This window comes from Staurois parvus, unplaced genomic scaffold (genome assembly GCF_062004578.1).
Source record: "Staurois parvus isolate SC_StPar_1 unplaced genomic scaffold, SC_StPar_1.0 ptg000478l, whole genome shotgun sequence".
Taxonomy (NCBI): domain Eukaryota; kingdom Metazoa; phylum Chordata; class Amphibia; order Anura; family Ranidae; genus Staurois; species Staurois parvus.
This window is the reverse complement of record NW_028318274.1, coordinates 128,200-144,844: the sequence shown is the minus strand read 5'-3', so window position 1 is coordinate 144,844 and position 16,645 is coordinate 128,200. Positions and strand designations below refer to the sequence as shown.

Sequence of the window (16,645 nt, the reverse complement as noted above, 5' to 3'; positions counted from 1 at the left end):
TGACTGCCTATTTAAATATATCTTTTCATACAATTAAAGTGGTTGTAACCCTTCCATATATACCTAGTGAAGTGACTGGCCTTAGGTGATACAGAGATGAAACATCCTACTACACAAGTTATACCTGTTAATCTGCAGTCTTCACTACAGCCATTTAAAGTGCTGTATTTATAAAGCTTGTCCGAGAGTTCAGAAAACAGAGGGTGGAGAGCTGAAATGAAACTCTGCAGAAATTCAGTGAGGAGAGCTCTAAGAACTGTTTGGTGGGATGAGACACCTCCTTCACAGGAACAGAGCTGAGGCTGTCAATCTGCTAGAGGGCCCTCCAGTCACCTTTTTTCTCTTGGTGTCAGGAAAAAAAAACTTGTCAGAAGTGATTCATGCCGATATGGAGAAATGAAGCAGCAGAAATGAAATTATACTCATTGCTTTTAATGGAGACAAGTACACACTATAGAGGAATATACTTTGTTCATATTTCATGTCTGAAGTTTACAACCATTTTAATAGTAGTTTTCCTCCATGCCATTTTACACCATACTCACAATAGGTCCACTAAATTAACTCTGCCTGCAAGTAAAGGACCTTTTACAGGATGAGTAGGAACTAGTGAAAGGACCACTTTGCATATATTATAGAGATGTACAAGCTGGCCAACTGTATCAAAATGATCTGTCTCTGGTCCTTGCATACCAAATCACCAAAATAGAAAATATAGGCATAGCTCATTGCATATATCACAATTGATATTAAAGCTGACCAACTGCCTCAAAGTGATTTGTACTTACATGGAATAAACTCATTGCATATATTATACTGTAGAGACATACAAACTAGACAACTGCATCCATGAGTTTATTCCACGCAAGCACAGATCACTTTGAGGCAGTTGGTCAGCTTTAATATCAATTATGATACATGAAATGAGTTTAGCCCACATTGGTAATATACAACCACTCAGGTATGTTTGTTGTATGATCAGATAGATTACTTTGAGGCAATTGAACATCAATTGCAATATATGAAATTACTTTAGCCTGTATTGGTTCTGTACAACCACTGAGGTATGCCTATATTTTCTATTTTGGTGATTTGGTATGCAAGGGCCAAAGACAGATCATTTTGATGCAGTTGGCCAGCTTGAACATCTATTACAATAAATTTTAAAACAGCACACTAAGGTTTCTGAGCTCTGTGACGTCAGCTAACTTTAGTCTACTGAAAACAGGTCACAGGCATGCAGAAAAACAAAACAAAACAAAAAACAAACATTCTAACACAACAGGAAATTCTTCAGACTTTGCAGTTTTGGTGGGAGTTTGTTCTCCCACATGCCAAGCATCCCTCTTTGAATGAATATAAAAGTGTTTTTCATGGCTTTAGGGTATTCCAAGTGTAAAGCATATAAAAGTCCAAAGAAGAGGCAAAGAGTGCTTGAGGTAGGTTCTGGAGATCCTCCATTACAGTACCTCCCTCGGCTATGATGGCAATAGACACTGGGTCAAGGTGGAGATGATTTGGAGAAGCAGGCTTACTTTCATCAATGACAGTCATCAGTCCAACAGGTAAACGTGCCCAGACCTCATCACTGTCAGAAGGCTATACAAAAACAAACATGATTATTTGTCACTGTGTTGTATATGGTTAGTTTTAGCTTCAAGGTAAGGGTCAAAGTCAATCTATTTTTGGAAGGTTTCTTCCTTTAAAGCATTTTTTTAAACGGTTTTTATTTTAATGCATTCTATGCATTAGGATAAAGCACCTTCTGTGTGCAGCAGGTCCTCATTAATTGAGACAGCAGTGGGGCACCATTACCTCCCATTGCATTCAAAGTCAGTGAGCCAATGAGGAGAGAGAGGAGGTGGGGCCAAACCGCAGCTCTGTGTCTAAATAGACACACACAGCCTTGGCACAATTGCCCCATACAGCTGCTGGCTGTAGGGGCACTCAGCAGGAGTGAGGGGCCAGGAGTGCTAGCAGGGGACCCGAGAATAGGAGGGTCTGGGCTGCTCTGTGCAAAACCAACTGCACAAAAGGTGGTAAGTATAACACGTTTGTTATATTTAAACAGAAAAACACACAAGGACTTTAATATCACTTTAAGTTAGATAGCTATATACACACGCAAAAAAGGGTATAATCCATCTGGATACACAAAGTAGTTGTAATGATACAGTTCTACTAACACGTCTAAGTTGCAAAATTGTGTTCAGGCATTAACATTTGTTTTACCCTCCCTCACTAAGGGATTACATTTTATAAACTGCCATGCCCACCACTGTACTAGTAATATAATAAGTATTAATCTGTATTTCTAAGGAATACAAAGCAAATCCCCCCACAACTGCCAAGGTGCAACTATGATAACTTACGAAGCAGGTGATGTAGAATGTACTGGGGTCATCACCAAGTAGAACAGGGAGGCCTCAGAGCACAAGGGTGTGCATTGCTGTCACATCAGGTTTCTAGAAGTAAATTATCAAAAGTTCAGTTTAATATTGCATAAAATGTAAACCTACATGTTTATGAAGCAAATATCACACTATTTGACAGTTCAGGAAAGTTACTGCTTGAAGTTATTTAAATTACACCCATAGCTTCGATGTTTTAACATCATTGGATCACAACTTCTCAAGACCACTTTAAAATATTGAAATCAATACAGGTAACAACATAGGCCAAAAGGGATAGTAGTAGAGGTTACAGGTTGTACATTTATGGTATCGTACATATTTCTGTATATTACAACAAAGTGAATCATGAAAGGTTTTGTAAGTTGAGAACAAACAAAAAGAGGGTTGCAGTAGACTCACCTCTGAATTAATTTGCTGCACAAACATGGACAATGTCTCTCCAACACTTCCTTTCTTGGACTTGAAGATTGTGACAAAGCGTGGTGTGTATCGATCCAGGGCATCAAAAAAGTTATTCTGCAGATTTGTGGTGGCTATTCTATTGAACTCTGCAAACACCTACAACACAAAAACAAAACAAAAAAAAAAATCTCTATTTCCCTAATATTTGAATAAGTTTCTCCCAAATTCTCCAGTGCCCCAGCAAGCAGATCCTTGTCCTCCCTCTCTTTGTGGTTCCCCCAGCTTTTCCCTCACCTTTACCTGTGAAGTTCAGTGGTTTGTAAGGTAAACTTTTCTTCCTTACAAACTACTAAACTCTGCATTCAGAGATCATTGGTTTGTAAGCCAACACAAAACTGCTTAACTCTTAAATTTACTTACCAACTACTGAACTCTGCCTTACAAACTACTGAATTCTACATGTATAGTTCAGTAGTTTTGTGAACCTGAACTCAGAAGTTTGAAAGGCAGAGTTCTAGTTAGACCTATTGCAGGAAAATCCATTAAAATATTACTAGCTATTGGCATCTTACCTCCGGTGTACTGAAGCCCACTTTGACAAAGAGTCTGTTCAAGGAAGAGATCTCAGGCAGCTGCTGTGAGCAATTCTTCTGAAAAGGACAAAATTCCTTACTTAAAAATAAGTTCCCCCTTACAACCTAGTGTAGTAGATTACAGGCAGACACAGTCTTTGATACCGTATGTGCATTCTTTATAAGCATAGGAAACTACAGCAAGCATTGAAAAAAAAATACTACAATAAAATATTAAATGAAACATTCAATTTTAAGTTAAGTGGTTAGGATAAGTTCAATGGTTTAAGGCAGCATCCAGAGTTCAGTGGTTTGTAATGCAGAGTTTATATTTACGGCCTCCATCCTGAACACAGGCTTTTGTGCCCTGTAGCACCCCCCCTTCGTGGTGGGCAGTATCTGCATCCACTCCCCCATGTGGTCAGTGATTGTATACCCCAGAAAATACTCACAATGGCAGAGACTGTCCAGTCGGTAAATATGGATCAAGGATTACCATTACACAAAGGTAAAATCTTCCTCTGTGGAATGGATCGTTGTTGACTGAAAGAATAGAGTACAGGAAAAATGGTCATAAATAACTGTAATAAAAGCTGAGTCTGTGCCCCTTGTCCTTTGTGGTCAAGTGTCTTTTCATCCAGTGCCCCCCCCCCCCCACAATAGGTTTGAAGATAGCCACCATACAAGCATTCATAGAGCAGAGTGATTGTAGAGCACAATGTGCTCCTGGTGGTCAGACGCCAAGCCCCTGGCAATCAGTGGCTGCTCCCCCAAATAGTGCTTGTTGGCTGCGTCCTTTTCTTGCCAGTCCATGGCCGCATGCACCCCTCCCCTTGCTGGTTGGTGGCCACACCCCCATCCTCCTTGCTGGTAGTCAGCATCTGCACCCCCCAGGCCCCAGATGATCAGTGTCCACACTCCATCTACAGTGTTGCCAACCTACCAAAATAAATTTACTGATAAGACACCCACAATTTACTGACACAGCCAAGTTTTTACTGCCATTTTGACAATTACAATTGTAAGTGCAAATTTCAGTATTTAAGTTACAATTAAGTACAATATATAATTAGCAATGTGAGAAAATCTGAAGGCAAAAATTTTTTTGATAAAGTAAGGGCAGTTATTAAAACCCATTAGTTTTCTGTCATCCCTGTCCAACTCAAGAGATTTCCTATTAACCACTTTAGCCCCAGAAGGATTTGCCCCCTTCTTGACCAGGCCATTATTTGCGATACGGCACTGCGTTACTTTAACTGACAATTGCACGGTCGTGTGACATCGATGTCCTTTTTTTCCCACAAATAGAGCTTCCTTTTGGTGGTATTTGATCACCTGTGCGGTTTTTACTTTTTGCACTATAAACAAAAACAGCGACAATTTTGAAAAAAATATATTTTTTACTTTCTGCTATAATACATAGCCAATAAAAATAATGAAAAAAAAAGTCAATTTTCTTCATCAATTTTGGCCGATATGTATTCTGCTACATGTTTTTAGTAAAAAAAAAATCCCAATAGACATATCGATCGGTTTGTGCAAAAGTTATAGTGTCTACAGACTACGGGAAAGATTTATGGTTTTTATAATTTATTTGATTTTTACTAGTAATAGTGGCGATCAGCAATTTTTAGCAGTACTCTGACATTGGGGTGGACACATCGCACACTTGTGAACCATTTTGGGAACCAGTGACACCAATACAGAGATCAGTGCTAAAAAAAAAGCACTTTTTCTGTATTGGTGTCACTGGGAGGGAAGGGGCTAACACTAGTGAGATCCCTGGGCATGTTCTAATTGTGAGGGGAGCTGGGCTGTCCAATGGAGCAGAGTGATCTGTCTCCCGATGACAGGAAGGCGGGGATCATTCCGCTCCTTACCGAAAGAACCGCGAGCTGCCTTGTTTACATAGGCAGCTCGCCGTTCTCCTCTCATAGTGAAGATTGTCGGGTAGCTGGTGGCAATCGAGCCTGCCGGATACCTGCGCTGTCTCCCTCTGTGTGAGGAGACAGTGACAGCGGCGCTGGGGAGCACGTGGGCACCTCCCCTGCCCGCCTGCACCCTCGACGTACATTTACGGGATTTAGCCTGCACGTGCCACCCTGTTGCCGTATATGTGTGTGGGGCGGTCCCAAACAGGTTAATTTCTGTTTCATAGCCAACACTGAAAGTGAAGTGAAATCCATGGTAGCCACCAGGATCACCAGAAATTATGTCTCCAATTCTAACATTCTGCCTTTATTCCTGTTTTAGATTTTTCTACTCTTGGTGATAGCAGTAAAAAGGAGAGGAAAAAAATCTACCAAACTGGGGCATGAGAGAGAGAAAAAACACACACTGAGACTGCTGCACATTGCCCCCCCCCCCCCCCAGACTGCAGAGGGACACAGATATGGAAGCACACATTGAACAGAACTTAGCTTTTCCCATAAACTTCCTCTCTCCAGATCACAGTGCAACACACACTCACCTCCAAAGATGATACTAAATCCCAAGAGGGATGGCAGTCACAGAACTCAGCTTTTCCCCCACTCTGTCTCTCTCCAACTCACACAGCCCCCACCTTCCTGATCACACACAGCTCTCAGCCCCCACCTTCCTGATCCCACACAGCTCTCAGGAGAAGCAGACACTGAACACCAAGGAGGAGTGGCATATTACAGCACATGGACTTTCCTGCGCGCTTCCTCTCTGCAGCTCACACTGCTCAGACACCTCCACTACATCTCAGATCTGTCCATCCTTCAAGTCTAATTGCCCACATTTCTCACTGTACTCACTCTGTGCCTCTCACACCCTCTTCAGCAGCTCTTCTTTCTCCTGGATGTCCTTCCAGTCTGATGTCCACGTGCCTTCTGCCGGCATACTGTTGTAGCTTAGCTGGGACCTCTGCTTCTCATTGGTGCAGACAACTGTCTGTCACTAATAAGCCCATGTCCTATTGGAAGTAGGGAGGAGGAAATTGTAGGTGGGTGGAGATAGGACAAATAATTGATTGATTCAAGCTCTGAGGCTGTGTATGGATATACACTTGTATTCCTGTGTGCATGTAAATGATTATGTACAGAGTATAGACACAAACTGTTATGATCCGCCGGTGGTGCCTCAGGCTGCCAACTGGCGGACCTACTCAGAGCGTGGGGTCTAAGCCCGGGCTGTGCTTTCACCAGGGCCCCTGATGGTGGGGATGGACTTAAAACAGTCCCGGGCCAGGTCACGACCTCCGAGCAGGCCCCCCAGTGGCCGAGGAGACCTTTGGGGACAGGTACCGGGAGAGCCAGATGTGAAGTGGCTAACGGCCCTAGCAGGGTAACAACTGATCGTGAGCCCGTGAGGGTAAGCGGGGTACAGAATCGGTAGGCCAAGAGTAGTCGGGTCACACGCAGGGTCAGCAGGGGGTATCAATCCGTAGAATGGTCAGGGCAATCCGGGTCAAACGCAGGAGCAGGCAGAATAGTCAGGGTCAATCCAGGTCAAAACGCAGGGGCAGGCAGAATAGTCAGGGTCAATCCGGGTCAATCACAGGGGCAGGCAGCGTAGTCAGGGTCAATCAGGGTCTCAGGCAGGTACAGGAACTTCAGGATCACAGGAAGACCTTGCGGCAACTTGTGACAGTGCAGGGCATCTTTAAATAGTGCGCCCTGCACTGTCATTGGCCGGCTAGGACGCGCCCCCGGCTGTCATTGGACGCCTGAGGCGCGCCCGCGGCTCCTACTGCGCATGCGCGGCGTCCTGTCAGCCGCGGCTCGCCGGGCCCTGGTGCCTGTGTCCCGGCGCGATCTGCCGCCACCGCGCATGCGCGAGGGACGGAGCCGCGATCGCGGCTCCATGGGCCGTGATCCCTGACATTGCCCCCCCCCAATGGGCACCCTCCGGGAGCCCCACTGATCTCTCCACCGCGGGTGAGCACGAAAAAACTCCCGGATGAGCCTGGGCGCGTGAACGTTCCGGGCGGGTTCCCATGAGTTCTCCTCAGGACCATACCCCTTCCATTTTATCAGGAACTGCGTCTGGCCTCCCCTCCTTCGGCAACTGAGGACAGTCTCCACTTCATATTCCTCCTGGTCACCTATGGTGACTGCCTCGGGAGGTCTAGATTCACGGTCCGGGAAGGGATCCGGTCTAGATGGCTTCAGGAGGGACACATGGAACACAGGATGTATCCTGAGTGTCTGCGGAAGCTCGAGCTCGTAGGCCACCCTGTTGATGACTCGTTTTACAGGAAACGGGCCAATGTACTTGGGTCCCAGCTTCCTTGAAGGGCACAGCATCTTCAAATTGGTTGTTGCTAGCCAAACCCGATCTCCTGGTCGAAGCAGTAATTCTCCTCTTCTCTTACCGTCGAATGCTCGTTTACTGTCCTCTTGGGCTTTAGCGATGGCTTCCTGAATTGTCTTGTTATTGACTGAAAGGAATTCCAAGATGTCTTGAGATGCCGGTACCGGATTCTCAGGCATAAGGTCAGGGAGGAATGTGGGATGATACCCGTAATTGGCATAGAACGGGGATTGACCCGTAGCTGAATGACTCGAGTTATTGTACGAGAATTCCGCGGAAGGCAGCAACGACAGCCAGTCATCCTGGAGGTAAGACGTGTAGCATCGCAAGTATTGTTCCATCGTCTGGTTGGTCCTCTCAGTTTGGCCGTTGGTCTGTGGATGGTAGGCGGATGAAAGCGATAGCTTGATTCCCAGCGATTTACATAAGGCTTTCCAGAATCTGGAGGTGAATTGGACCCCCCGATCGGACACTATATCTTCGGGAACCCCATGAAGCCTCACCACTTCCTTGATGAAGATCCGTGCCGTTTCTGGTGCTGATGGGGTCTTCTCCAAGGGCACGAAATGTGCCATCTTTGAAAAGCGGTCGACGACCACCATTATTGCAGTGTAGCCCTGGGATGGTGGAAGTTCGACCACGAAATCCATGGCTATCATCTGCCAGGACCGCTTGGGTATGGGCAATGGACGTAACAGTCCCCATGCCCTAGTTCTGGAGGGCTTGTTCCTTTGACAGGTGGGACAAGTTCGGACGTAATGCTCACAATCCTTGATCATGTCTGGCCACCAGAACGAGCGCCGTAATAGATCCAGAGTTTTCGTTACCCCGAAGTGGCCCGCCATGGGATGGTCGTGGCAGTGCCCCAGGACCAAGGTTCGCACTTCTTCTGGGACCATGATCCGGTTTTCCTTCCAAAACAGCCCCCCCTGGCTCTGGAGGGGTGACCCAGACGGAACTGGTAATCCTACGGAAGCATCGAGAAGCCGGGAGCGAAGTTCCGTTTGTAGAGCGAGGAAACTCCCAGAAGGCAAGATGGTGTCCGGCAGCACAGCGTCGTCGGGGTCCTCGAACATGCGGGACAGAGCGTCTGGTTTAGTGTTCTTAGACCCGGGTCGGTACGTTATATGGAATGAGAATCGAGAAAAGAAAAGGGCCCATCTTGCTTGGCGAGGTCTCAGTCGTTTCGCCGTTCTTAAATATTCAAGGTTTTTGTGATCTGTGAATATTAGAATTGGGTGCGTGGCTCCCTCCAATAAATACCTCCATTCTTCAAGAGCAGTCTTTATGGCCAGAAGCTCCCGATCTCCAATGTCATAGTTACGTTCCGCTGGTGTCAACTTCCTGGAGAAGAACGCCACGGGGTGCAGTAGTTCCTTGGTACCATTCCTTTGGGATAACACCGCTCCTACCGCATTTTCGGAGGCGTCCACTTCCAAAACATATGGGAGGGAAGAATCTGGATGGCAGAGAATGGGAGCAGAGGTGAACAATTCTTTGAGTCTTTCAAATGCCGTCTGCGCTTCGGGAGTCCACTTAAAGCGGACCCCTAGTTTCGTCAGTTGTGTGATTGGGGAGACCAGACCGGAGAAGTTCCTAATAAACTTCCTGTAAAAGTTAGAGAACCCAATGAAGCGCTGTACCCCTTTTTTGTCGGCGGGTATTGGCCAATCCAAGATCGCCGTGACCTTCTGGGGATCCATCGCGACCCCCGCGGAAGAGAGAACCAGTCCCAAGAACGTTATCTCGTGCTGTTCAAAACAGCATTTTTCTGCCTTCGCGTATAGCCCGTGTAGACGCAACCGTTCTAGTACCCGTATTACGTGACCCCGATGAACCTCCCGTGAGGGGGAAAAAATTAGGATGTCATCCAAGTAGACCACCACGAAAATGTCGAGAAAATCACGAAAAACATCGTTGATAAAGTGCTGAAAGGTCGCCGGAGCATTACAGAGCCCGAACGGCATCACCAAATATTCATAGTGGCCGAATCTCGTACGGAATGCCGTCTTCCACTCATCCCCTTCCCTGATACGGACTAGGTTATAGGCCCCCCGCAGGTCTAATTTAGTAAATATCGTTGCGGATCTCAATCTCTGGAGGAGCTCGGGGACTAGGGGCAAAGGATAACGATTTTTTACTGTTATTTTGTTCAGGTCACGGTAGTCAATGCAAGGCCGTAACGATTTGTCTTTCTTCTCTACGAAGAATAATCCGGCCCCGGCTGGGGATGTGGATGGACGAATAAATCCCTTCCGTAGGTTTTCGTCAATATAATCCCTCAGCACACCCGATTCTGTTTCGGACAAGGGGAAGATACGGCCGAATGAGATTTCAGATCCGGGTAGGAGGTCTATGGGGCAGTCGTAGGAACGGTGCGGAGGGAGAACATCTGCTCCTTGCTTACTAAAGACGTCTAAGAAGTCGTGGTAGGCCGGAGGAATAACCTGGGATAGATTGGTGTCGCCATCCAAGCACAGGAGGAACCGGGGCACCATGGGTCCTGTGACGTGGCAGTGACTCAAACAATAAGGGGAGCGAAATTGAATTGTCCCCCTTTCCCAGTCAATCTGGGGGTTATGGGCCCTCAGCCAAGGGAGCCCCAGAATGACTGGAAAAAGGGGGGATGCGATGGCATCCAGGCGGAGGAACTCCTGGTGATGGTCTGCCATTGTGGTGAAAATGGGTGGTGTCTCCTGGTCCACCACCCCTGATTTTATACGGGACCCATCTGCCAAGAAGATGTTGAACCCCCTTTCTTTGGTCTGGAGTGGGATCTTTTGCCGGTGGGCAAAGGTCAGGTCGATGAAGCAACTACAGGCTCCTGAGTCAACGATTGCGGTCACCGACAATGTTCCTCCGGGGAGCTGCAAAGACACAGGAATGGCCAGGTAACTCGACTGATCATCCCTTCCTGCCGGTAAAGTAAGAGAAACGGGCGTGGACTTACTCATTTTAGCAGGACACGAGCGCACCTGATGACCAGCTTCCCCGCAGTACAGACATAGGTTCCGTGATAGTCTCCTCTGACGTTCCTCGACCGATAAGTGGGAACGGGCCAATCCCAGTTGCATGGGTTCCGGGTTGTCCCCTGTTTCCGTGCTTCGCGGATGGTTCCCTGGGGTTGGAGCTGTATCTCTGGACGGAATCCATGCCACCCTTTGACCCTGGCTGCTCCTTTCCAGCCGACGTTCCCTTAGTCTACGGTCAATTTGTATGGCCAATTCGATCAGTTTTTCCAGGGTGTCAGGTAGACCTACTCGTGCGAGTTCGTCTTTGAGAGACTCAGACAGCCCGATGCGGAACTGGTGACATAAGGCCGCATCGTTCCATCTGGTGTCTCCCATGCAACGTCTAAAGTCGGCCGCATATTCCTCGGCTGCCCGGCGGCCCTGCCGCAGTGAGTATAGGGTAGTCTCTGCGGATGCAGCCCGCTGAGGGTCGTCATACAAGACGGCCATGGCCCGAAAGAACTCGGTCACGGAGTCAAGATGTGGGTCGTGCCCCTCCATCAGACGATGAGCCCAATCCTGGGGCTCATCCTGCAGGAGAGAGACTATAAACCCCACCGTGATGGACTCGGTGGTGAACGTGCGGGGCTGTAAGTCAAAGTACAGGGTACACGCACTTCGGAAGGCTCGGAAGCGGTTCCGGTCACCACGGAATCGCTCTGGCAGGGGAACGCGGGGTTCGGGAGCTAGGGGTGTGGCAACCGCTCCGGATCCCGGGTTAGCGGGAGGTTCTGCAGGTGGAGGACTCTGCGCAGGGGGAGTCAGGGGAGCTAATGAATCCATGCGGTCCTCCAGTCGGGCGCAGCGACTGTGGAAGTTCTGGAAAGCTTGGGTCAAGGTTGCCAGGTGCTGACAAATATCCTCTAGGGACGCCGGTACACTTCCTGGCTCTGTCATGGCCGCAAGGTACTGTTATGATCCGCCGGTGGTGCCTCAGGCTGCCAACTGGCGGACCTACTCAGAGCGTGGGGTCTAAGCCCGGGCTGTGCTTTCACCAGGGCCCCTGATGGTGGGGATGGACTTAAAACAGTCCCGGGCCAGGTCACGACCTCCGAGCAGGCCCCCCAGTGGCCGAGGAGACCTTTGGGGACAGGTACCGGGAGAGCCAGATGTGAAGTGGCTAACGGCCCTAGCAGGGTAACAACTGATCGTGAGCCCGTGAGGGTAAGCGGGGTACAGAATCGGTAGGCCAAGAGTAGTCGGGTCACACGCAGGGTCAGCAGGGGGTATCAATCCGTAGAATGGTCAGGGCAATCCGGGTCAAACGCAGGAGCAGGCAGAATAGTCAGGGTCAATCCAGGTCAAAACGCAGGGGCAGGCAGAATAGTCAGGGTCAATCCGGGTCAATCACAGGGGCAGGCAGCGTAGTCAGGGTCAATCAGGGTCTCAGGCAGGTACAGGAACTTCAGGATCACAGGAAGACCTTGCGGCAACTTGTGACAGTGCAGGGCATCTTTAAATAGTGCGCCCTGCACTGTCATTGGCCGGCTAGGACGCGCCCCCGGCTGTCATTGGACGCCTGAGGCGCGCCCGCGGCTCCTACTGCGCATGCGCGGCGTCCTGTCAGCCGCGGCTCGCCGGGCCCTGGTGCCTGTGTCCCAGCGCGATCTGCCGCCACCGCGCATGCGCGAGGGACGGAGCCGCGATCGCGGCTCCATGGGCCGTGATCCCTGACACAAACTAAGTGTACTTTATATTTTTTTCTTGCACACTTTACTCAGTGCTGCTTTATTAGTGTTTAGTCAGTAGTGTGCATTGTGTCATAGACATCAGTACATCTGATTAGAGATCAGTATAACACAAGGTGTTTATCACTCCCATGTGCAAGAGGCCTAACCCTTTCTCTTCCTTAAAGGACCAAAAAGAACCAGAAAGACAGCACTGTGAAAAAAAGAGCCAGCAGGAGAAAATGTACTGTAACTGGCTGTCTGTTAGGGCATTTTTAATACATTTGCAGCAATACTGAAACACTGGACTAAAGTGATTGTAAACACAATTTAAAAAAATAACAAAGGTTTATACTTTTCTGCTCTGTGCAATTCCCCCAGTTGTCCTTTTTTGGCGCTCATGGCTCCTCATGTTCTAAGTGTGCTTCCTATGGTGGTACACCTGCAGGTGCAATCCTGAGCCGCTGTCTGTGTCAATTGACAGACTCTGGCTCCACCTAATACCTCAATCTCTCTTCACTGGCTTTGATTGATGACAGCAGGAGCAGCTGCCTCAGCAATGCCTGTTAGACCTGAAAGTCAGAAGAGAAAGCCACTATACAGACAGACATAGCGCTGGATCAAGTGTAATAAGGGGAGTGAGGGGGCAATAATATTACCTAAACATGTATCACCTTAATGCAGGAAAAATTGTTTAGACTTTACAATCACTTAAAGCCAACTCCAGGCAAAACAAATATTACCTTGCAGTGGGACTGCAAGGGTTAACTACCCATTTGTGTCTAGTGGTGAGAGAAAGGAGATATACTTACCTGATCTTTCAATTCTCCCTGTACAAAACTGATCCCTGCAGCTCATGCAACTCCACCCCCCATGATCTAGCATTCTTGAGTAGTGAACTGGTCCTGATGTCAGCAAGCCCATAGACCGGCAGGACATGAGGATGTCAGGAATAGTCCACTGTTGGATCGTGGGGGAGTGCCATTTGCAGTATCGGAGGATCAGCTGAGTTTAAGCTTTTTTTCTCCCCTGCAAAAACAGCTAACCCTTGCAATGCAAGCAAAGCTCCTCTGCATAGGAGTTTCTTTCTTTTTGCCCAGAGTTGGGCTTTAAGGACAGTTAATGCATATCTGCCTCCTACTGGTGTAGTATTGCCACTGCGTCCTTTGTTGCAACTTGATTATTTTAAGTTGGTTTCACTCAAAAAAATAAGTAAAATGGTTTCATTACCTTGCAATTAACTCTAACTTAATAAACACTAGTAAGAAGGCATATTTTTGATATATGAGTAAAATTAACAAATATATCTAAGTTGGGAAAGCTATTGGATTTTACAGTGTACCCTTTTCATGTAACTTCCTGATAATCTCGGCTAGAGATTCATAGGAAGCTAACGGCAACCTATACTGTCTTACGAAGACTGGTGGGGCATCTGGATCTGTTTGGATCCTAGCAATGTGTGGGTCATTAGTCCCACAATCGTAAGAATCCTTGGCAAAGATCTCTTGGAATTCAAGGAGAAGCTCTCGGAGCAGTTGTCGGTCGAGATCATTGGAACACGCATCGGCTAGGGCTACCATCTCTTCGACTAACTCCTTGAATCCAGGAAAGCTTTCCGGTTGTCCTATCTCATAGGCCTCTTCAAGTTTTGTGGTGAGGTCATTGGGCATGTGATGTGTGTTCTCCTGCTATCCGGGTCCCTTAGGGTACTCTTGTTCTTTGGTTGATCAAAGACAATTGATGTATCTTCAATTCTACAGGTACCATCTTTAGAATCGAAGGGATAAATGGACTGTACAGTGAAGATACCCTCTGGTAATGAATGGAGCGATTGTTCAATTAATTGTTCCTCCGATAAATATTCATCGGGGATGAGTCCAATCACCTGGTTAGTGACTCCAAAAGTGTGATACTTGGTCTCTACCGCCAGACCAATGAGGGCCTCCTTGGGTAAGACGATGTCCTGATTGGAGAGATTATGTACGTAAATGTACATCGGGGACTGATGTGTGTTGACTAGGGGTTTATGTGTAATGTTCAGTCCTTCCCCCTGCATTTTATGGGAGAGGCATACTAATGCAACAGACCCCTTCAGTCTATGTCCCTTTTTAACTTGGATGGGGAGTATGAAATTATTTATACCCTTAGGAATTGTAATTCTTTGGGCTACCTGGACTTCAACAGCATAAGGCATCTGTTTCCGGGATTTTAAGGCTAAGTCCAGATTTTGGTATTTCTCAGGGTCCCCCTTTAGTCGACTCCATAAGCAGTCATTAATTAGGTCGACTTGAGTTGCAAAGCGATGTAACACATCGTTGCCAAAATAAATTTTAGTTTGGGGATTATCCAAGACTAGGAACACATGGGTGGCTGTCTTATTCCCTATTGTGACGTTTAAGAGACACCTAGCTATTGAATTATAATCATCAGAATCATCAATGGAGTCTGAAATCCAATAACGCTGAGGTGTCGAGAAACTGATCATTTCCATTTCGGTCAGGTGTTTTATCAGCCCATGGCTTACAAAGCTGTGTTCCTGTCTCAAATCTAGTTTGGCATATTTTGACCTATTAAGACCTTTTATCCGGATAGGGATAAATAAATCACTGTTAACCCTTTCAATACCTGTCAAGAATTGGGCGTGATTCCCTTTCCTTGATTTACCCTCCTGATGAAAAGATATAGTAAGGATATCATCTTGAAGGGAAATATCTTTTATTTTATTTTGGGGAATTTTAAAGATGTGATCCTCATCTCTTCTGGTAGGGTTATGGTCATCAGGTTGGATAACCGTGACATCCGGGAGTTGACTATTCCTGAAATGGATTTCCAAGGAACCAGGCCTTTCTTCCACCAGGTGGCAGTGTTGCCGGGAATGGGGAGTTTTCAGTTTCCCATATTTAATTGGGGTATTTACTTGTGACCATAGTACTTGGTTCACACAGTCAACTATTGTGTTAACAGTAAACTAAAGGGGGGGTGCAGCGCTAATGAAATGCACACAGATGATAAATAAATAACTAAAAACAATAAATTCATATATACATAATAAAGTGACACAGTGCAAATAATTGTGCCACTGAAATATGTGGCTGGTATCGTGAGAAAGATGTACTTAATCAAATTAAAGGTAAGTCCAAGGTAACAATGTGAATGAGATAACAGATGATCTTCAAACGTCCAATGACTGAAAACGTGGATGAGGTGAGAAAATAAAGTATAGATTGCGCACTCACCAGATAGGCAATCTTTATGTGCATTTGTATATCAAAAACATCAGATGTCCTCACATAGGTCTGGTCAGATCTGGTCATGTATCTTTCACTGCCTCATGGTTCACACTCAGGGTTTGCACTCAGGGATGACCGCTCTGCAGATGTAGTCAGCTCCCACAGGAGCTCAAACAAACAGAGGAGGCCAATAGTGCAGTATGTCAAGGATGTTTATTCCAGGAGTAAGGCAAGTGAGCATAATAAAGTAATAGGGCAATACTGACCAAGTCAAGATGGCCACCGGGACCCCTCGCGGTGCCGGCGGTATGGTGTCAACCCGCTGTAGCTCTACTCTGGCGTGTTTAGAGCTATGGCTCGTAGTCATAGGGGTTCAGCTTACAGCTGTTGACACTTCACTGTCATTTAAATAAGGGAAATGGCGCATGCGTCGTTATCGTGCCATTTTCCCAATGTTGGATGTCTCCGTGACGGGCGCCATTTTGGCGTAGCCCAGTCAACCGCTCATGCGCGAGCGTACAGTGCATAAAATCGCAGAGACAGGCAAAACAACACAGCAAGGATCACCAGGGAGGAGTGTGTTACTATAGGAACGGTTCCTCAAAACAATTGTATATCACAATACAATTTACACTGGGTCGGAATAAGTTATACTATCTGTACCCAAATAGACTTTAATATTCCGGTCTAAAGGTAATAATAGTGATTTAAAATCTCTATATAAATATATGACAATATGTGCTTCTGGTGATCCTATAAATATAACAATCAGCAATATTACAACTCTTATATATCAACATTATATCCCATAGAGGTGATCATTAATAGATATGAATAAAACATAATTGGAATAATGCCCATCTAATAAATAGGATAAATACTAATAAATAAAAACATATGAATCCATACAATATATTATAAACAGGGATGTAAGTATAAAATTATTATAGTGTCTTTCCCTAAATGGTGCACACACTATTACCCATCATATAATAAATAGTCGATAGGTAGTATAAACGGGATAATAGGAAATCAATCAACTAGGACATACATATAAACCTATAAAATGTA

General features: G+C 46.4%; 1 long non-coding RNA gene across 3 annotated transcripts; it reads right to left on the bottom strand.

Moving 5' to 3' along the window:
- Positions 1–411: 411 nt before the first annotated feature.
- LOC149452341 (uncharacterized) lies at positions 412–6,292 on the bottom strand. 3 transcript variants are annotated; one of them, XR_016314888.1, is made up of 5 exons: positions 6,169–6,292; positions 3,389–3,466; positions 2,814–2,972; positions 2,373–2,465; positions 412–1,599 (listed from the first exon to the last, which is right to left on the bottom strand). It is a non-coding gene; the product is annotated as an uncharacterized LOC149452341 (long non-coding RNA). The 3 variants fall into 3 exon arrangements; XR_016314887.1 differs by lacking the exon at positions 6,169–6,292 and adding an exon at positions 5,859–5,998; XR_016314886.1 differs by lacking the exon at positions 6,169–6,292 and adding an exon at positions 3,841–3,941.
- Between the last annotated feature and the right edge of the window lie 10,353 nt (positions 6,293–16,645).